The sequence below is a fragment of the Balaenoptera borealis genome (assembly GCF_965194805.1).
Source record: "Balaenoptera borealis genome assembly, chromosome: 11".
Classification (NCBI taxonomy): Eukaryota; Metazoa; Chordata; class Mammalia; order Artiodactyla; family Balaenopteridae; genus Balaenoptera; species Balaenoptera borealis.
In genome coordinates, this window is record NC_138868.1 from 30,477,223 (window position 1) to 30,499,474 (window position 22,252).

Consider the following 22,252-nt stretch of genomic DNA (forward strand, 5'->3'; position numbering starts at 1 on the left):
CTGAAAGTCATGCAACTTCATGAGACCACGAGGAATATATGCAGGTAGGGAAGAGGTAGAAGAGAGACAAGCACTGTCCCTGTTCAATCAGACATGAAGATGAGGAGGAAAACTGAGCAAAGGAGACAGAGAAGTAGCGGCCAGTCAGGTGAGAGGAATAATGAGAGGGCGCCATGCCTCAAAAGTCAAGCCAATTTGTGGGGTATTATAATGGAAATGATCAGTGATGTCAAAAGCTGCTGATAGGTTAAGCAATGATTGTCACTGAGTGTTAGAACTTGAGTTTGTTGTTGTTGTTTAATTCTGCCTTACTGATAGAAATCAGAACTGTGGTTGCCTAGGGTGGGGAAGGGAGGTCATGGAGATAGATAGGAAAGGGATATCAAGGAGCTTCCTGGGAGGTGAAAATGTTTTACATCTTAACTAGGGTGTGGATCATACAGGTATGAACACTTTTCAAAACTCATCAAACTGTACACCTAAGATCTGTGCATTACACTTTGTGCAAATTATACTTCAATAAAAAAATAAAAATAAATTCTATTTTTTACCTTTCTGCATTTTCCAATATTACTATAATGAACATTCATTACTTTTATAATAAAAAATAAACATTTAGAAACGAAGGTTGGATTACTGCATATGTCAAACTTCTTTGAATTGTAAAGGTAAGAATTAGCAGGATATTATTTTTCCCTCAACCAAAAACCAATGTAAATAATAATTGAATAGTGTACATAATGAAAACTTTGCCGTGGATTTCTCAGGGTAAACTCACCTCTGCAAGTAAAAACCTAATTCTTATAGCTAAACCAGGAAACATCTACTTCTTGACAGGTCAAGACTGGACAGTTCAGGCTATGAGTGGTTTTGGCATTTTACAAACGCAAAGCAATGGAAGCTAATATCAAAACGTAATTTTTGTCCTTGAGTAAGTCAGCTAAATTCTGTGTCCAGATTTTGTCCAAAATGGCAATTCCATGAGTTAATGATTATGAAATTATTTGGAAATTATAAAGAATTTTATTAGTTTAAGGCCTGGGAAATATTAATACAATCTGAGGCCATGGACAGTTCCATTTATCTCAGTAACCTCACAGAGGATGTTCCCTTTGAAGGTAGACCTCAAAACCTCCTTCTTTCCTGAAAAAAATAGCCCAGAGCACATGTCCCAATAACTATGAATCTGAAACAGCCCCTTTCTATAGCTAGTGAATTTTTGTAGTACAATGAGAAGGCTCATATCTTAAGAAATTGTCAAACGACCACTTACTCTCTTTTTCTATACATCCTCCGCGTCTCAATTTTCATTAGAATGACTCTTGTCTTCTTGTAAGTTAGTTGAGAAAGAAATTTTAATTCATCAGAAAGGCATATCAACTTCCATATGTCCAAAATGAAATCTCTTCCTCTCCTCACAACTTACAAAACGTACTCCATTTCCTGCATACAAAGCACCTTAGTACATGTCTACCATTCCCAGAAGTTGCATTTGAGTGATAGAAAATAATTAGTATTTTCCAGAATAGAAAGCTGAACCAAGGAATTAGAGAGAAGACCAGAATAATACCAAGATAAATGGTGTGGGTCTTCTCTTATGGCCAAATGGGTGTCATTGAAGGTTTTTGAAAAGAAGATAATATAATTTTTTTAAAATAAGTGATGCTTTAGCAAGATGAATCTGGATTCGGTAAGAATAGATTGAAAGGGACCAAGTAATAGAAAAGCTCCCAGATGAAAGTCTATTGACATGTAAACGGCAAGTAGCGGTGAGGTCGTGAGGGCAGTGAGAATAGAACCAAAACAGGAAAGTCAGAAATAGGATAGTCATGAAGAAAATGAAAATATGGTTTAGGACATGATGAGTTTAAGACAACAGTGAGGTCCAACTAGAAACATCAGGCATACACAATCGAAAGTGCAAGACTAGAAAGCAGAACAGTGGCTTCGAACATAGTTTGGGAAGAGTATTCCATTCAGTGTGGTCATAGAGGGTCTGTAGAGTTGCCTTTACCAAAAGACTATACAGATTTTATTTATGTAATAACACATCTAATAATATATCAGAAATACCTTTTCAGCATGTAAACAATATTAAAAGTTATTATGATACTTTACATTCTTTTTTCTATACTCTTCAAAATCTTTTTTCCATAGTCTTTAAAATTTAGCATGGATTTTACACTTACAGAACATCTCAACTTGGGCTAGCCATATCTCAAGTATATTTACATGTACTTGATTTATATTTAAGTACAATTCTAGATGATACCTTCCCACCCCTCATAGCTTAGCATTAATAGCAGAAGGTTGTAGGGGAAGGAAAAACTGATTACCAAGACAAAATGTGAGAAGGTTTATGAAAGTGTGTGCTTGTGTGCATATATGTGTGATATATATGTGTTTGTATTTATGTGTGTACTTATAATGATATTTAGCAAGTTTTTATTATATACCAGGCAATGAATATAGCATTTAAAATATATTAGAATGGTAGCTAGCTGAAACAACTCTGTAGAGTAAGTACTATGAATATTATTCCAATTTTAAGAGTTAAGAAAGTCTTAAGACTAAGTAACTTTTTTCAAAATTATTCAGCACTTACTATTTAGCCAAGACATGGAAGCAACCTAAGTGTCCTTCAACAGATGAATGGGTAAAGAAGATGTGGTACGTGTACACAATGGGATATTACTCAGCCATATAAAAGAATGAAATACTGGCATTTACAGCAACATGGATGGACCTAGAGATTATCATACTAAGTGAAGTAAGTCAGAAAGAGATAGAGAAATATTATATGATATCACTTTTATGTGGAATCTAAAAAATGATACAAATGAACTTATTTATAAAACAGAAGCAGACTCACAGACATAGAAAACAAATTTATGGTTACCAATGGAGAAAGGGGGAGGGGATAAATTAGGAGTTTGGGATTAACATATACACACTACTATATATAAAATAGGTAAACAACAAGGTTCTACTGTATAGCACAGGGAATTATATTCAATATCTTGTAATAAACTATAATGGAAAAAAATCTGAAAGAGAATATATGTGTGTATATATATATAACTGAATCAATTTGCTGTACATCTGAAACTAACACAATATTGTAAATCAACTATACTTCAACAAAAAAATTATTCAGCACGTAAGTACTTTGAAAAAGTTACCTAACTTCTTTAAATCTGGCCAGTCTAAGCCCAGAATCCTTGCACTTAACTTATATTAAGATTTGTGGGATTTATTTTATTGACCTTTTTTGGTGAAAAAATTAAATGTTAGAGCTATTATTAAATAATAACCCATTGTGAGCAATTTTCATATGATAAATTAATATTCAAATTATGACTGTAATGACTGTGCACTAGCCATAATATGGATATCCAACAATCTATTTAATCATTTCTCTTTCTCTGGACTTTAGTTTCCGACTCACAAGTGGGGCTTTTCTATTTAGCAACACAAATAACTAGCTCACCAGTTTGATTGGGTATGCAAAAATACAGTGAAATAGATGTTGAAAACTAGATTGATTATCATTAAATTCCCAAGCGTGGCTTTCCATGGAGAATAGCAATATAGCTACAGCTCTCCATCCCAGCCCTCACTAATTGCCACAGTCAGGTATCAAAGAGACTTGGCAAAAGCCTCCATATCTGCCCAACTTAGGCACAGTTGACAAATACACAGCCTTAGGAGCAGACCTGAAGACAGATATGCCAACTAAACGCCAAAAATGTTGCCAAGTCAGAACGTTCTCTTATGTCTGTCAACTCCACAGGTGGGCAATGAACTGACATGCTCTGCTAACATGTGGCAAGTTTCCAAACCCAAGGCTTCTCTTCCAATTGAAAACCAATTAGGCTGAAAGTACTTGACAATTAAATCCCTCCTCTCAGATTGTCCACAGTCCTATAAAATTCCAACAGATAATTACAGCAGGAGTAAAAGAGATGAACCTTAACAGTGCTTATAAAACACATCCCCAACTACCCAAGGCTTTGTGATGTTAGTAGGATTATTGAGTACTCGCTAAGACCTTTTCTCCTCTGCCTCCCACTGGTGCCATACACAGGGATAAAGGAGGAAGACAGATATAGAGCCCTAAGTGAAGCACTGCACCAAGTTCAAGTTTAGGCACACAATCAGATATGTTACTCTAAGAGACAAAATTCAGTTAGTCTAAACTGCATTAACTGCTTGGCTTGAGAATGAGTTTTCCTGAGATCTCATGGATCAGATCTGTCCCACATACCCCTCCATCTCTCCTGTCGATATCCTGGATACATGCCCAGCATAGTGTACTTTCATTAATATTATTAATTTTTTTTTTTTTTTTTGCTAGCAGAAAGCTTAGTGGAAGGATTCTCAGAAATATGTAACACACGATAGGCACCCTCCTGGGATTTTCTAGGAAAGAAGTACCCTTAACAAAATTGGAAATATTCATGCATGTCTTAGTCCTTTTAGGACTTAGTCCTTCAATTGTTCCCTCCACGGATCCTAAAAAAGTTACAAATTATTGCAAAAAAGAAAATGCTTATCCGGCCAAGACTCTGAACAAGGATCCAGAAACTTCTAATAAAAGGTGACAGCTTCCTCTTTTCTGTCCCCACTCGATCCTATGCACACATCCATCACAACACTTATAGCACCTTGTGACATTTTTTTTGCATTCTGCACACACACACACACATGTGCATACACACAGAGACAATTAATGTTTCTAAAAGTGAGTGTCTACAACCATCAACATCAGACTCGTGGGAGTGGGGTGGTTGATAAAATAGTTTCCTGGTGCCTACTCCAGCCAGGCCAGCTAAATTAGAATATTTGGAGAGTGGAAAGTGGGATACAGTCAGACAATAAAGTCTGACAACCATGATGCCTTGAACCCTAAATCTCTCAAAGGCAGGGAATATGTTTCGGCTAGAAAGGAGATATTTGGGACCAAAGGAACGACTTTTGAGATCTACCAGGTTACCCCACCCCACCCAGGACACAGGCACTGGTCCTTTCTGCCTCCAAGGACAAGCCCAGCCCCACTTGGCCTGAAAAGACTTCTGCATCCTCTCCGTCTTGTTAGGAACCCTGAAATATTTCACTGTAAATATGAAGCTCCGGTTAGCACAGTGCACAGTTCCTCATTCTCATTGTCTGGGAAGAGGTCTTCAAGCAAGAATGAGAACTGGGATAATAATAGAATTGAGCTCCTGGGTCATTTTAAGAAATTACTATTAAAACTGATCACAAAAGAAGTTCCTACTATAATGTAGGCTGGAACTTCTTAAAAGAGGAATAATGAATCTGGGTTTGTTTATTTTTGATTCATTCATTAATTAGTTTTTCATTTATTCATTTTTAATTCAATAAATAGTTATTGAGCACCTCCCATGTACCAGACACTAATATTATAGCCAAGGATAAACAAGATAGACAAAGACTCTGCCCTTGTGTGGTGAAAATTTGGTTCATTTATTTACTCATTCATTTATTCATTTGTTTAACAAATTTACTAAACACACTATTTGGAAGCAACTGGGATGGACACCGTAGAGAATCTTTAGACAAATTATGCATAGGCCATGCCCTCGAGCAGCTTTCAACCTAGCTGTGGTGTCAGAGATCAAAATGATTGATTCTCATACTGGGCAAAATAAAATGAATACTAAGTACAAGAATGAGATTACTTCTGGGACTTCTCTGGTGGTCCAGTGGGTAAGAATCCACTCTCCCAATGCAGGGGGCCCGGGTTCAATCCCTGGTCAGGGAACTAGATCCCACATGCATGCCGCAACTAAGAGTCCACATACTGCAACTAAGAAGCCTGCATGCTGCAACTAAGAAGCCCACCTGCTGCAACTAATAGCCCACATACTGCAACTAAAGATCCCACATGCCACAACTAAACATGCCTCAACGAAGATCCCACACAGCCTAAATATATTAATTAATTTAAAAAAAAATGAGATTACTTCTGACTAAAGCTGACCAAAGAGGAAGGGTCTGAGCCAAGCCATAAATTGCAGCAAATTTTGTGGTGCAGATATGAGAACACTCATCTGCTGAAATAACAGGGAAAAGGCAAGTATGCCTATCTAATATCTGAGAAAAGGTGTAACAGGATGGGCGTTTTATAGGGTGGGTTTAAAAACTGGAGAGAGAAACATCTGAACAGATTGAAGAATACCTGACTAAAGATTCACTCTATGTTGCAACCCTATATGTGAAGCTTCTTCTTCCATTTATTCACTCAATTCAAAATATTCATTGAGCACCTTCATCTAATGGTGAAACAATTAGTAAAAATGTCACCTGTTGTAGCTAAGAAGACAGAAAATGTAGTAATGAACTTTTGGATTTGAGTGGTGAGATTTCCAGGCAAAACCTTCAAGGTGCTGGACTGGCTTTTATTGGCTGTATTTGATAAACTTCTATAAATAAGAAGGAGATGTTCTAAAGAAAAACTAGCTAGTTTATAAGCAGAACAGAGAAGAAATATAGAGGGATCATGATTTTCTCACAGGGAACATGGCACTGTTTTTCATCCCTAACCTCTCTGGGAAGCAGAAAATGTCTCAAAATAAAACACTGCTTGGGGACAAAAGATCAAATCACAGATGTGGCCATAAGATCCTTTATAAAGATCTGTGAAAGAATTAAGGCAGGGCCTAGTAGAACTTCTCTGCTATACTAAAAGGCTTATAAGGGTATTAAAGTTGTGGCTTTTAGCTCATGGAGTAAAATTACATCATATTCATAGGAAATCCACAATGTTTTTAATTCAGCTGAAATGGCAATGTTCTGTTCATATAGATTAAAAGGAATTGAGACTGTAGAAAAAATGTCTTAAAATTGTAGAAAGACCTTTGTGCCCCCAATTCTCTATAGGCAGGAAGCAGGAATATTGTCCCATACTCTCTTCAGAAGGAACGAAGGAGGGTGAAAAAGAAATGATATGCTAGAGGTCTTAGCCAAAAGCCATGGAGAACAATGGACTGGGAGCCATTTCCAGGGAGCAGAACTAAAGTCTAACCAAAGAATATTCCCCATCTCCAGAGTAGGGGAAACTGGCAGAATTTGCCCATAAAAAGTTTAGAATTGCTATGGATCAGTAACTGCTATGTACAGTCTATCCTTCCCCCTTTCCAAATGAGAATATTTATAGGTGATTCTGTTCTCATTTCATCACTATACAGTAGGTATGTATAGGGCAGATAACTTCTTTTTCTAGTGTATAACTTTCTGGATCAAGAAGAGTTTATGTGAACCTGATGTAGATCAAAACACCCTAGACTTCAAGCATCATGCCACAACTTGAGTTTAGGAGGGTCTTGGAATGTAAGTGAACATCCTCTGCATATGACGTCATGTTGGTAATTGTGGCCAGAAAGCAAACTATGGTAGATTGTTTGAACTAGAGAGCCCTAGAATTCCATGCCTGCCTATATCCATGTTTTTTGGTCATGTTTTTTCACTCTAACCGTGGGCTTGTTTAGACCGGTGGGGAATAAAATCTGACACCAGCAGAGACTTGAAATAGTTCTTGTGCATCTCTTTTGATTCCTGACACTGCCATTAGAACATATCTGGACTAGCCTCCTGGAGGTAATGAAAGACACATAGAAAAGAGTCAAGTTGTTCTAGCTGAACCTATAGCAGATCGGATGATCCCTAGTCAACGTGCCAACTGACTGCACCTGCCTGAAAAAGCCTAGTCAAAATGAGCTGAGCCTGGCCCAGATCAGCAAAACAATTCAGCCAACTTGTAGACTCATGAGAAGTAATGGACACTAAGTTTAGGGCGGTATGTTACACTGTAAAAGCAAACCGAAACAAACAGTATGTAAAATGGAATCTATTTGCCATCTCAGTACTAAAAGTTCCCTTTGAAGAAGTTTAATTAAGGCAAATTTGAGAGATCCCTAGTTAACAGATTCATCTTATAATGATACCATAAAATCTCAGCCAGATAGACACCTCTAAATTTACAAACAGATTAAACAGAATAGCAGAGAGACTACAATCGATACAAGAATTCAATAAGTCAGTGTCTGAATCACTGAAAAGAGCCATGGTCAGAGATGTGATTATTCTATCACAGCACAACCCAGCCTCTTCAATGCAGGATGATTCCCAGGGAGACCATCCAGTCCTTAGAAATAAGTCTAGTTTAATTACATTTGGTAATTAGATACCTCTAATAAAAATCACAGTTAGGATGAATGGGGGATTCTTAGTGGGATTAGAGAAGAAAGGATTGATCTATGAGACATAATCAAAGGGGAAACCAACTAGTCTTATAGCCTGACTCTGGTTGGGGAAGTATGAAAAATGAGGCATCAAAGATGATCACAACCCAGTAATTAATTTGCTTAAAAACCTTCAATGGCTCTTTGGGAATTTATGTGATATCCCTCCAAAGTCTAAGCTCCATGAAGGACTGGGTCATTAAAAATCATCATCATTATTCTCACAAAAGCTAACATCTATTGACTGCTTATGTTTGTTATATGTTAGGCAGTATACTTCATTAACTGTCTTGTTTATGTTTACAACAACCCTGAAAAATAGGACCTGATATTACCCCCGTTTTACAGACAAGGAACTAAAGTCTTGGGAGCTTGAAGTGACTTGCCCAAGGTCATCCCGCTAGGACACAGTGGAGTCACGGTTCAAACAGAGGTCTGTCTCTTACTTCAAAGCACTTACTCTTAAACATTACCTTATTCTGCTTCTTATAAGACACTTATTAGCTCCCCAATGCCAACTCAGGTTTGGCAAATAGTAGATACAATACATATTTGCTGAATGAATAAATTTTTAAAAAGGAATAAATAAAAAGATAAATGAACAAATGAGTAAGAAATGATAGCACCAATGACAGAGACAAAAAACTGAGAGGAGGACCTTAAGGAAGAGGTAGGAAGACTTTGGACCTTATTTGCTAATAAGAAAATGATAATTCCTCCATGTGTTCTGGAAGAAATTAATAGGAAGGAATTTGAGAAAGAAATTAAATGAACATCGGTTTTTGACATCGTCAATATAAAAGCAACTAGGTTATTTACACAGGAGCGACCTTTGTTTATGTGGAGGTAAAAGGCAAAAACAGAGGGAGAGGAGGTCACCAAAATGAGTAAATGGACAAGGTCTGGGAGTTTACTGCTGAGAAGGAATATTTTCCCAAGTCGTGGTCACATATGATCATACTGTAAATCATTCTTCCCAGGGTGTACCCGCTTCCATGTGCACCGACCCTAATTAGCAAGAATTCATTGATTATGTCCCTATATGTACTATTCACTGTGCCAGACCCTGCATATGCATTCCACAATTTAATTCTCACAGCAACACTGTGAGATGAATGTCATTCCATTTTTATGGATGAGGTTCAGTGAGAGAAAGATCATTCCATTAGAAAATGGTGGAGGGGTTCAAACTTAGATCTTTCTAACACTAAAACCCTTTCTTATTTTCTTATACTATACAAACAGAACTGCCAGGTAACTGACTGAAAGAGAAAAGTGGCCTTCAATGGGCAATGTTGAAGGAGAAACACTTTTCCCTTCCAATATATTTCCAAGGAGAGAAAAGAATAATAAACATGAATGATCATTTCCAGTCAGTTGAATGATTATATCAGTAATTATTGGTCTTTATTCTTAATTCCTTAAAAAAGAAAGACATACACCCAACTTTGATTAAACTACCACAACACCGTGAAGGCTATGTAGCGGAGAAAATAGCGGGGCAGTTTTTCTTTTCCAGCTCAGTGTCTTTATTCTTTTGCATACTCAGTTGCTATCCAAACAACTTATTTTGCCCATGTAAGACTATATGGTTTGACTCAGAATTTGGTCATCTCAATTATAATCCCTTGGATGGCACAAAAGGGCATTCTCCACGAGATGGATGCCAAGTCATATAAGGTTTTGGAGCGGAAAGGTGGAGTCTTTCCTACATCCATAGTTACATACGCGGGTGCTGATGGAAGGATTTCTCCATTCCTAACAAGGGCTGGGAGAGAGTCAAGAATTCTATGATGAGCACCCTGTGGAGAAACAGTTTGCTTGTTGCCCAAAAAGCTATTAGTCTGACTCTTTCCTGGAGTGTCAGTAAGATTTCACTGGACAAAAGTGTCCTCATTCCCCTTTTTAAAGTATTTTTATAATACTTCCAACAATGTTCCAAGGTGCTTCTGTCTCTCAGCCTTCTTCATTTAAGGACACACATTGTGTCCTCTAAGATACTATAGCTTTCTGATGGCAGGGACTCTCTAAATAGGAGTTTGGGTTGTGGCAAGATAAATCTGAGAAGAGAGTCTTAGTTTGAGGGACTTTATTATACAAAATAGGGCGAAGTAAACAATGGGAGGCAGATCTGGCTATATTTCTGACAGTCCAGCAGGGGTGGAATCCATGCAGGGGAGAGGTAGAAGTCCAGGCAGAGGGGGCCAAAAAGTCAGGCAGGTAGAACGTGGTGATGAGCATTCCAGACAAAGATAATATAAATAGGTGGTGAGCACAGAGAGTTAGCATGGCCCCAGTGGGGCCTGGGCTTTAGGAACAGAACTCTAGTCATCAGGCTATGAGAAGGGGGGTCTGTTGATAACAAATGCAGGCCCCATTCTCAGAAGTACCAGGATCCTGGAAAAGAAATAAAGACACAAGGGAACAAGACAGAAACTCTAGCGGTGATTTGACCTCACGAATGGGGAGGAGTTAGGCTTGTTAAGGAGATCATGCCAGATCAGAAGGGAAATTGAAGTCCTGAGCCCCTAAGCCAGATTGAGGGCAAGATGTCTCCCAGAGTCTATGTTCATATTCAGCTTACCTTAGAGAGCCATCTATATGGTTTAGAGGGATTAAGTCAGCCCCTATAGTGACTCGTAGATTATGGAATTTTATATTCCACCACAGGTTTAAGTCTAGAGCCCTGAGCATGTAGAAGACATTTAATTATAACCATCTATACTAAGTGTATTCTATGTGCTAGGCACTAGTCTAGGTGCTTGACACGTGTTACCTCATTTAACTATATCCAAGGAAATACATACTATTATTCCTATTTAAAAGACAAGGATCCTAAGGATCAGGGAGAGGTTTGTTGTATAGGGTTTTGGGGTGGGGGGGGGGTGTCGAAGAACTGTTCTACACTTTGATTATGGTGAGGATTGCATTTGTCAAATTTTGGAGTGAGTTTTACTGAATGTAAATTCAATTTCAATAAACATGACTTTAAAAACTTTTAAAAAAAAAGACAAGGAATCCAAGGCCAGGTAGGTGTAGTAAATTGTCCGAAGTCATGCATTTAATAAATGATGATGCTGGAATACAGATACAAATAGCTTAACAACAAAACCCAATCTTTAAAGTAGATTGCCAATCTTGGTCATACGTTTTTGTACAACAAATATTTGCTAAATTCTTGTTATGTGGCAAACTCTATGCTAGATATTATTGGTACCATCTATGCCCTTAAGGAGCTTAGATTATAGTGGGAAGACAGATGCATTAAAGACAGTAACACTTATCCCTGGACTCTGGTGGAAGACTAGAGGGTGCTATGAGAGCACTTAATGCTGGGACCCAACACTCCCCTAAAGTGAGACCTCCTGAGGGAAGTGATGGAAGATTAGTGGTCATGAAAGCAAAGGATGGAGAGTAAAGGGGAAGAAACAACTTTATCAAAGCCCCAGAGGCAAGAGAAAGCATGATTTCTTTCAAGTTACTGAACAAAGCTTGTGGACAGGAGTGTAGGGTGTATAAGGAGGTGGGAGGAAGAGAGAAGAGATGTCACCACAGAAGTGGCCGAGCCCCATTACACAGGACCAGGGAGGCCGCACCTCCCGGGACTCACCCTGATGAAAAAGCCAGGAAAGGATTTGAAAGTCACATGACCAGATGTGCAGTTGGGGAAAATATTCTGGCCTCTATGTGGAAAGGATGGATGAATGGATGAATAGAAAACCAACTCTTAGGACTTCCCTGGCAGTCCAGTAGTTAATGCTTCATGCTTCCACTGCAGGGGGTGCGGGTTCGATTCCTGATCGGGGAACTAAGATCCTGCGTGTCACGGCGCAGCCCAAAAAACAAACAAACAAACCAACTCCTGCTCTTCAAACTCCATGAAACAGGCCCAAGTAGGGTTTAATTGCTCCTGCAGCCCATCTGCCCCTTAGTCTTCTACTGGGGCCTAGAGCCCAGAAGACAGCCCCCGAGGCTGAGTCCACCATCAGGAATGCTATCATATGGAAATAATGAATGGTTTTCATTTAATGGTTGTTTCCTTTCATACTCTGTATGGCCCCTCACGCCCCCATCCCAGTCAGGTGGCCTGCATTGGTTTCTGAGTCTCCATGCCCAGCTTTTATAGCTCTGACAAGTCATCTACAACCCTCCACCGCTGCTACCTCGAAAACATTTTTCTGCTCTCTCTGCATCCCTGCAGTAGACCCGCAGATTATGGCTCAACACAGAGAAAAAGGAGCACAGAAGAGGTCTGGAATGTTCGCTGTAATCCCAAACACGTAAAAGGTCTTGGCCTTATGTGATAAATCATACCTTCCACATCTGTCAGTGGAAGAATTGAAAGGGGCACATCTCTTCTTCTGTGTGTGGCCAAATGGTTTTCTCCCAGCACTAAACAAGCCCATTTGAAGCACAGGTTGGTAGGGGTCAATTCCTTTATCATTACACACATTTTAACAATCCAGTTGCTCAAAGAATATAAAGCTCTATAACTGCCAACAAAGCGAGAGCTTTGAAGAGCCTTTCAGAAGGAATTATGTACACAAAATTCTAATTGTTGCATTGATTTAATGCCCCTCTTTGTGTTCCTACCACTTTCTTATCATAATTATGTACCTTCTCTACACTTTTACCCCATCTTATCATTCATGCATAGAACCAAATAGGAGAGAGGGGCCTATAGCAGTTACCCACCTTAGGTACCTGTAGACTAAGCAAGAGGTGATGACTTTAGGTCTTTTTCATAAGACCGTGCAGCCTAGAAAAAGAAAGGGCAAGTGTTTAGAAAGAATAAAACAAGCAATAGGTTAGATATTTTTACTTCTTCTCTGTAAGTTAAGACATTTTTGCTTATTAGCAAGGTTAAAGACAAGTTTATAGCCATAATGACTACAAAAGTGATTCAATATTAGCATTATACCAAAATGACAGATGCAAATGCCAGTAGGGAGAACATTCTGAGCAGTTTAAAGGGCTCTAAAAATGCAAAGCATTATGTCTAGGTTTCTCATTAGCCTCATATAGCTATGACATCCCACCTGTAGTCAAAATTCTATCATCCATGTTCAAAATAGGCCTGATTTCAAAAAAACAAAAGAAACCTTCACTCAGTTTCCTGAAGTAGAAAGAGAAAGGAAAGAAGGAAGAAAGGGAGGGAAGGAAGGAAGGAAGGGAGGGAGGGATGGAGGGAGGGAAGAAGGAAAGAAGGAAGGAAGGAAGGGAGGGAGGGGTGGAGGGAGGGAGGGAGGAAGGAAAGAAGGAAGGAAGGAAGAGAGAGAGAAAGGGGGAGAGAGTCAGGCTATTGATCAGGCTAAGGTGATATAATACAGCTCATGCACTTTATTCATATAGGAATGTTCCTGAGCTCACGTTTGTAGTCAATTTACTAATATTTTAGGTACAACTTTAATGAGCGTGATTATCTAGTTTCCCAGTCCAAGGTATCCTGGAGGCAGCAGGTCACCTGGGAGACACACACAGGCAGCATCAAAAAGTGACAGCTGGGGAGGACGAGGCAAGATGGCGGAAGAGTAAGACGCGGAGATCACCCTCCTTCCCACAGATACAGTAGAAATACATCTACACATGGGACTGCTCCTACAGAACACCCACTGAACGCTGGCAGAAGACGTCAAACCTCCCAAAAGGCAAGAAACTCCCCACGTACCCGGGTAGGGCAAAAGAAAAAAGAAATAACAGAGACAAAAGAATAGGGACGGGACCTGCACCAGTGGGAGGGAGCCGTGAAGGAGGAAAGATTTCCACCCACTAGGAAGTCCCTTCATGGGCAGAGACTGCGGGTGGCAGAGGGGGGAAGCTTCGGAGCCAAGGAGGAGAGCGCAGCCACAGGGGTGCGGAGGGCAAAGCGGAGAGATTCCCGCACAGAGGCTCGGTGTCGAGCAGCACTCACCAGCCCAGAGAGGCTTGTCTGCTCAGCCGCCGGGGCGGGCGGGGCTGGGAGCTGAGGCTCAGGCTTCCGTGCTAGCCGGGAGGGAGTCCGGGAAAAAGTCTGCAGCTGCCGAAGAGGCAAGAGACTTTTTCTTGCCTCTTTGTTTCGCGGCGCGCAAGGAGAGGGGATTCAGAGCGCTGCTTAAACGAACTCCAGAGACTGGCGCGAGCCGCGGTTATCAGCGCAGACCCCAGAGACGGGCAGGAGACGCTGGGGCTGCTGCTGCCGCCACCAGGAAGCCTGTGTGCGAGCACAGGTCACTCTCCACACCGCCCCTCCTGGGAGTCAGTGCAGCCCACCACCGCCAGGCTCCTGTGATCCGGGGACAACTTACCCAGGAGAACGCACGGCCTGCCTCAGGCTGCTGCAACGTCATGCTGGCCTCTGCCGCCACAGGCTCACCCCGCCTCCTCCGTACCCCTGCCTCCCCCCTGCCTGAGTGAGCCAGAGCCCCGGAAGCAGCTGCTCCTTTAACCCCGTTCTGTCTAGGCGGGGAACAGACGCCCTCAGGAGACCTACACGCAGAGGCGGGTCCAAATCCAAACCTGAACCCTGGGAGCTGTATGAACAAAGAAGAGAAAGGGAAATCTCTCCCAGCAGCCTCAGAAGCAGCGGATTAAAGCTCCACAAACAACTTGATGTGCCTGCATCTGTTGAATACCTGAATAGACAACGAATCATCCCAAATTCAGGAGGTGGACTTTGGGGGCAGGATATATTAATTTTTCCCCTTTTCCTTTTTTTTGTGAGTGTATATGTGTATGCTTCTGGGTGAGATTTTGTCTGTATAGCTTTGCTTTCACCATTAGTCCTAGGGTTAGGTCCGTCCGTTTTTTTTTTTGGTTTTTTTTTTTTTCTTCTTTTTTTACTTAAAAAAAATTTTTTTCCTAATAAATGTTTTCTTAATAATTTTTTCCTTATTTCCAATTTTTAGAAATTAATTAAAAAATTTTAGTAAGTTTTTTCATATTTTTTATTTTTAAAAATTAAAATTTTTTCTTAATAAATTTTTTCTTAATTTTTTTCTTATTTTTATTATGAAAAATTAATAAATCTATTTTTAAAAATTAAAAAAAATTTTTTTTCTGAATAAATTTATTCTTAATTTTTTTTCTTATTTTTTCTTATATTTTATTTTATCCTCTTTCTTTCTTTCTTTCTATTTTTTTCTCCCTTTTATTCTGAGCCATGTGGATGAAAGGCTCTTGGTGCTCCAGCCAGGCATTAGGGCTGTGCCTCTGAGGTGGGAGAGCCAACTTCAGAACACTGGTCCACAAGAGACCTTCCAGCTCCACGTTATACCAAATGGCGAAAATCTCTCAGAGATCTCCATCTCAACATCAAGACCCAGCTTCATTCAACGACCAGCAAGCTACAGTGCTGGACACCCTATGCAAAACAACTAGCAAGACAGGAACACAGCCCCATCCATTAGCAGAGAGGCTGCCTAAAATCATAATAAGGTCACAGACACCCCAAAACACACCACCAGACGTGGACGTGCCCACCAGAAAGACAAGATCCAACCTCATCCACCAGAACACAGGCACTAGTCCCCTCCACCAGGAAGCCTACACAACCCACTGAACCAACCTTAGCCACTGGGGACAGATACCAAAAACAACGGGAACTACGAACCTGCAGCCTGTGAAAAGGAGACCCCAAACACAGTAAGATAAGCAAAACGAGAAGACAAAAAAACACACAGCAGGTGAAGAAGCAGGGTCAAAACACACCAGACCTAACAAATGAAGAGGAAATAGGCAGTCTACCTGAAAAAGAATTCAGAATAATGATAGTAAAGATGATCCAAAATCTTGGAAATAGAATAGACAAAATGCAAGAAACATTTAACAAGGACGTAGAAGAACTAAAGAGGAACCAAGCAACGATGAAAAACACAATAAATTAAATTTAAAAGTACTCTAGATGGGATCAATAGCAGAATGACTGAGGCAGAAGAACAGATAAGTGACCTGGAAGATAAAATAGTGGAAATAACTACTGCAGAGCAGAATAAAGAAAAAAGAATGAAAAGAACTGAGGACAGTCTCAGAGACCTCTGAGACAACATTAAATGCACCAACATTCGAATTATAGGGGTCCCAGAAGAAGAAGAGATAAAGAAAGGGACTGAGAAAATATTTGGAGAGATTATAGTTGAAAACTTCCCTAATATGGGAAAGGAAATAGTTAATCAAGTCCTGGAAGCACAGAGAGTCCCATACAGGATAAACCCAAGGAGAAACACGCCAAGACACATATTAATCAAACTATCAAAAATTAAATATAAAGAAAACATATTAAAAGCAGCAAGGGAAAAACAACAAATAACATACAAGGGAATCCCCATAAGGTTAACAGCTGATCTTTCAGCAGAAACTCTGCAAGCCAGAAGGGAGTGGCAGGATATACTTAAAGTGATAAAGGAGAAAATCCTACAACCAAGGTTACTCTACCCAGCAAGGATCTCATTCAGATTTGATGGAGAAATTAAAACCTTTACAGACAAGCAAAAGCTGAGAGAGTTCAGCACCACCAAACCAGCTTTACAACAAATGCTAAAGGAACTTCTATAGGCAAGAAACACAAGAGAAGGAAAACACCTACAGTAACAAACCCGAAATATTTAAGAAAATGGGAATAGGAACATACATATCGATAATTACCTTGAATGTAAATGGATTAAATGCTCCCACCAAAAGACACAGACTGGCTGAATGGATACAAAAACAAGACCCATATATATGCTGTCTACAAGAGACCTACTTCAGACCTAGAGACACATACAGACTGAAAGTGAGGGGATGGAAAAAGATATTCCATGCAAATGGAAATCAAAAGAAAGCTGGAGTAGCAATTCTCGTATCAGACAAAATAGACTTTAAAATAAAGACTATTACAAGAGACAAAGAAGGACACTATATAATGATCAAGGGATCGATTCAAGAGGAAGGTATAAAAATTGTAAATATTTATGCACCCAACATAGGAGCACCTCTATACATAAGGCAAATACTGACGGCCATAAAAGGGGAAATCAACAGTAACACAATCATAGTAGGGGACTTTAACACGCCACTTCCACCAATGGACAGATCATCCTAAAATGAAAATAAATAAGGAAACACAAGCTTTAAATGATACATTAAACAAGATGGACTTAATTGATATTTATAGGACATTCCACCCAAAAACAACAGAATACACATTTTTCTCAAGTGCTCATGGAACATTCTCCAGGATAGATCATGTCTTGGGTCACAAATCAAGCCTTGGTAAATTTAAGAAAATTGAAATCGTATCAAGTATCTTTTCCGACCACAACGCTATGAGACTAGATATCAATTACAGGAAAAGATCTGTAAAAAATACAAACACATGGAGGCTACACAATACACTACTTAATAACGAAGTGATCACTGAAGAAATCAAAGGAGAAATCAAAAAATACCTAGAAACAAATGACAATGGAGACACGACGACCCAAAACCTATGGGATGCAGCAAAAGCAGTTCTAAGAGGGAAGTTTATAGCAATACAAGCCTACATCAAGAAACAGGAAATATCTCGAATAAACAACCTAACCTTGCACCTAAAGCAATTAGAGAAAGAAGAGCAAAAAACCCCAAAGCTAGCAGAAGGAAAGAAATCATAAAGATCAGATCAGAAATAAATGAAAAAGAAATGAAGGAAACAATAGCAAAAATCAATGAAACTAAAAGCTGGTTCTTCGAGAAGATAAACAAAATTGATAAACCATTAGCCAGACTCATCAAGAGAAAAAGGGAGAAGACTCAAATCAATAGAATTAGAAATGAAAAAGGAGAAGTAACCACTGACACTGCAGAAATACAAACGATCATGAGAGATTACTACAAGCAACTCTATGCCAATAAAATGGACAACCTGGAAGAAATGGACAGACTATGAAATGCACAACCTGCCGAGACTGAACCAGGAAGAAATAGAAAATATGAACAGACCAATCACAAGCACTGAAATTGAAACTGTGATTAAAAATCTTCCAACAAACAAAAGCCCAGGACCAGACGGCTTCACAGGCGAATTCTATCAAACATTTAGAGAAGAGCTAACACCTATCCTTCTCAAACTCTTCCAAAATATTGCAGAGGGAGGAACACTCCCCAACTCATTCTACGAGGCCACCATCACCCTGATACCAAAAGCAGACAAAGATGTCACAAAGAAAGAAAACTACAGGCCAATATCACTGATGAACATAGATGCAAAAATCCTCAACAAAATACTAGCAAACAGAATCCAACAGCACATTAAAAGGATTATACACCATGATCAAGTGGGGTTTATTCCAGGAATGCAAGGATTCTTCAATATACGCAAATCAATCAATGTGATACATCATATTAACAAACTGAAGGAGAAAAACCATATGATCATCTCAATAGATGCAGAGAAAGCTTTCGACAAAATTCAACATCCATTTATGATAAAAGCCCTGCAGAAAGTAGGCATAGAGGGAACTTTCCTCAACATAATAAAGGCCATATATGACAAACTCACAGCCAACATTGTCCTCAATGGTGAAAAACTGAAACCATTTCCACTAGATCAGGAACAAGACAAGGTTGCCCACTGTCACCACTGTTATTCAACATAGTTTTGGAAGTGTTAGCCACAGCAATCAGAGAAGACAAAGAAATAAAAGGAATCCAAATCGGAAAAGAAGAAGTAAAGCTGTCACTGTTTGCAGATGACATGATACTATACATAGAGAATCCTAAAGATGCTACCAGAAAACTACTAGAGCTAATCAATGAATTTGGTAAAGTAGCAGGATACAAAATTAATGCACAGAAATCTCTTGCATTCCTATACACTAATGATGAAAAATCTGAATGTGAAATTAAGAAAACACTCCCATTTACCATTGCAACAAAAAGAATAAAATATCTAGGAATAAACCTACCTAAGGAGACAAAAGACCTGTATGCAGAAAATTATAGGACACTGATGAAAGAAATTAAAGCTGATACAAATAGATGGAGAGATATACCATGTTCTTGGATTGGAAGAATCAACATTGTGAAAATGACTCTACTACCCAAAGCAATCTACAGATTCAGTGCAATCCCTATCAAACTACCACAGGCATTTTTCACAGAACTAGAACAAAAAATTTCACAATTTGTATGGAAACACAAACGACCCCGAATAGCCAAAGCAATCTTGAGAACGAAAAATGGAGCTGGAGGAATCAGGCTCCCTGACTTCAGACTATATTACAAAGCTACAGTAATCAAGACAGTTTGGTACTGGCACAAAACCAGAATTATAGATCAATGGAACAGGATAGAAAGCCCAGAGATAAACCCACACACATATGGTCACCTTATCTTTGATAAAGGAGGCAAGCATATACAGTGGAGAAAAGACAGCCTCTTCAATAAGTGGTGCTGGGAAAATTGGACAGGTACATGTAAAAGTATGAAATTAGAACACTCCCTGACACCATACACAAAAATAAACTCAAAATGGATTAAAGACCTAAGTGTAAGGCCAGACACTATCAAACTCTTAGAGGAAAACATAGGCAGAACACTCTATGACATAAATCACAGCAAGATCCTTTTTGACCCAGCCCCTAGAGAAATGGAAATAAAAACACAAATAAACAAATGGGACCTAATGAAACTTAAAAGCTTTTGCACAGCAAAGGAAACCATAAACAAGACCAAAAGACAACCCTCAGAATGGGAGAAAATATTTGCAAATGAAGCAACTGACAAAGGATTAATCTCCAAGATTTACAAGCAGCTCATGCAGCTCAATAACAAAAAAACAACCAACCCAATCCAAAAACGGGCAGAAGACCTAAGTAGACATTTCTCCAAAGAAGATATACAGATGGCCAACAGACACATGAAAGAATGCTCAACATCATTAATCGTTAGAGAAATGCAAATCAAAACTACAATGAAGTATCATCTCACACCAGTCAGAATGGCCATCATCAAAAAATCTAGAAACAATAAATGCTGGAGAGGGTGTGGAGAAAAGGGGACACTCTTGCACTGTTGGTGGGAATGTAAATTGATACAGCCACTATGGAGAACAGTATGGAGGTTCCTTAAAAAACTACAAATAGAACTACCATACGACCCAGCAATCCCACTACTGGGCATATACCCTGAGAAAACCATAATTCAAAAAGAGTCATGTACCAAAATGTTCATTGCAGCTCTATTTACAATAGCCAGAACATGGAAGCAACCTAAGTGTCCATCATCGGATGAATGGATAAAGAAGATGTGGCACATATATACAATGGAATATTACTCAGCCATAAATAGAAATGAAATGGAGGTATTTGTAATGAGGTGGATGGAGTTAGAGTCTGTCATACAGAGTGAAGTAAGTCAGAAAGAGAAAAACAAATACAGTATGCTAACACATATATATGGAATCTAAGGAAAAAAAAAAAAAAGAAGAGGGTCATGAAGAACCTAGTGGCAAGACGGGAATAAAGACACAGACCTACTAGAGAATGGACTTGAGGATATGGGGAGGGGGAGGGGTGAGATGTGACAGGGTGAGAGAGTGTCATGGACATATATACACTACCAAATGTAAAATAGATAGCTAGTGGGAAGCAGCCACATAGCACAGGGAGATAAGCTCGGTGCTTTGTGACCACCTAGAGGGGTGGGATAGGGAGGCTGGGAGGGAGGGAGATGCAAGAGGGAAGAGATATGGGAACATATGTATATGTATAACTGATTCACTTTGTTATAAAGCAGAAACTAACACACCATTGTAAAGCAATTATACTCAAATAAAGATGTTTAAAAGAAGAAAAAAAAAAAAAGTGACAGCTGGCAGTGTAAGAGTTGATGAAGAAGACAGAAAACCTCTGAAAAGTTGATACTGGAACTCCAACACAGAGCCCTGCACTCAACAGGCTCTATTACAGCCCTCTAGAATAATTTATGATTGAGTCATCAAGACAAGATCAAATTAGAATATTCTATTTAATGAAGCCGGGAAATATATATACATTTTCAAAGATGTTCACCAAAAATAGTTTAAATGAACCTATTTTTATACGTATGAACTTTGTAACCAGAACAACTCATTTCCTTAATGTTCGAGATGGATAGTTAATATTTTACTGTATGTTGGTTATGTCCTAATTTTAATCTCAAGCTACCTGCCCCTCCTGCCTCTCCCGCCCCTCAGTGACCAGGGATCCACACTCAGGAAACACAATGTCATTATACTAATACTACCCTAAACTTAACAAAATTAGGTAGGTAAATTTACTACCACCTCCCCAAATAAAAGCACATATTGCTACCCCAGCCCCAAATATATGACTCCAGAGTTATCTATGCTGCTGCCTGCTGCCAATCATATGCAATATATGTTAGTGTATGTGCTGACCAAATTTAAATTCAATTTTAGCAGGCCACGTAAGAAGACATCCTTCTAATCTAACAGTCTGAGCTCTTTGTGACTCAATTTGTCTTTGAATCCCTTGAGTCAGAATCTCAAGATATCAAATCATTGTCACCCAATTGAGCTTAAACTCTTGAACCTGGAAGAGAAAGACAATAGATTGACTGGGACCTTGAAAATGGAGCAAGAACCTACATAGGTGATGTTTTGCGTGATTCTTTTCACAAATGTTAAAAATGGAAAAATCAGGGCCACCAATGCCAAATCAAACTTGAGATAAGAATTCTGCAGTACTAATGGTCAAGGTTTCTAGACACCATCAATACTTGAAGTAAGAGTGAAAAAGAATAAAAGAGGGAGAATGGTAAGTGTACAAACACCAAGAACCACCATCCACTTGGGGATAGCATGCCAAATTTTTTAGCATAACACAAAGGAGGAAAGAACCCCATGGAGAAAAGCTTTACAAAGCCATTCATAAAAAGTCATGGTCAGTGTTATAGGTTGGAGAAAGGGGGCATATCAGTCAGGATAGTGCTATAGTGATGGACAACCCCCAAGGTCCAAAGCTTAAAACAACAAATGTCTCTTTCTTTCT

The 22,252-nt window shown here is 39.2% G+C and overlaps 2 long non-coding RNA genes across 2 annotated transcripts in view; one reads left to right on the forward strand and one right to left on the reverse strand.

Moving 5' to 3' along the window:
- The window catches only part of LOC309606598, a 330,419-nt gene that overhangs the window by 253,984 nt on the left and 54,183 nt on the right, over positions 1 to 22,252 (forward strand). The gene's annotated exons all lie outside the window — the stretch shown is intronic.
- LOC309606588 overlaps positions 1 to 22,252 on the reverse strand; it is a 113,132-nt gene that overhangs the window by 47,500 nt on the left and 43,380 nt on the right. The window contains exon 2 of the long non-coding RNA XR_014231969.1: positions 12,960 to 13,023. This is a non-coding gene — a long non-coding RNA (uncharacterized lncRNA). The remainder of the gene's footprint in view (positions 1 to 12,959; positions 13,024 to 22,252) is intronic.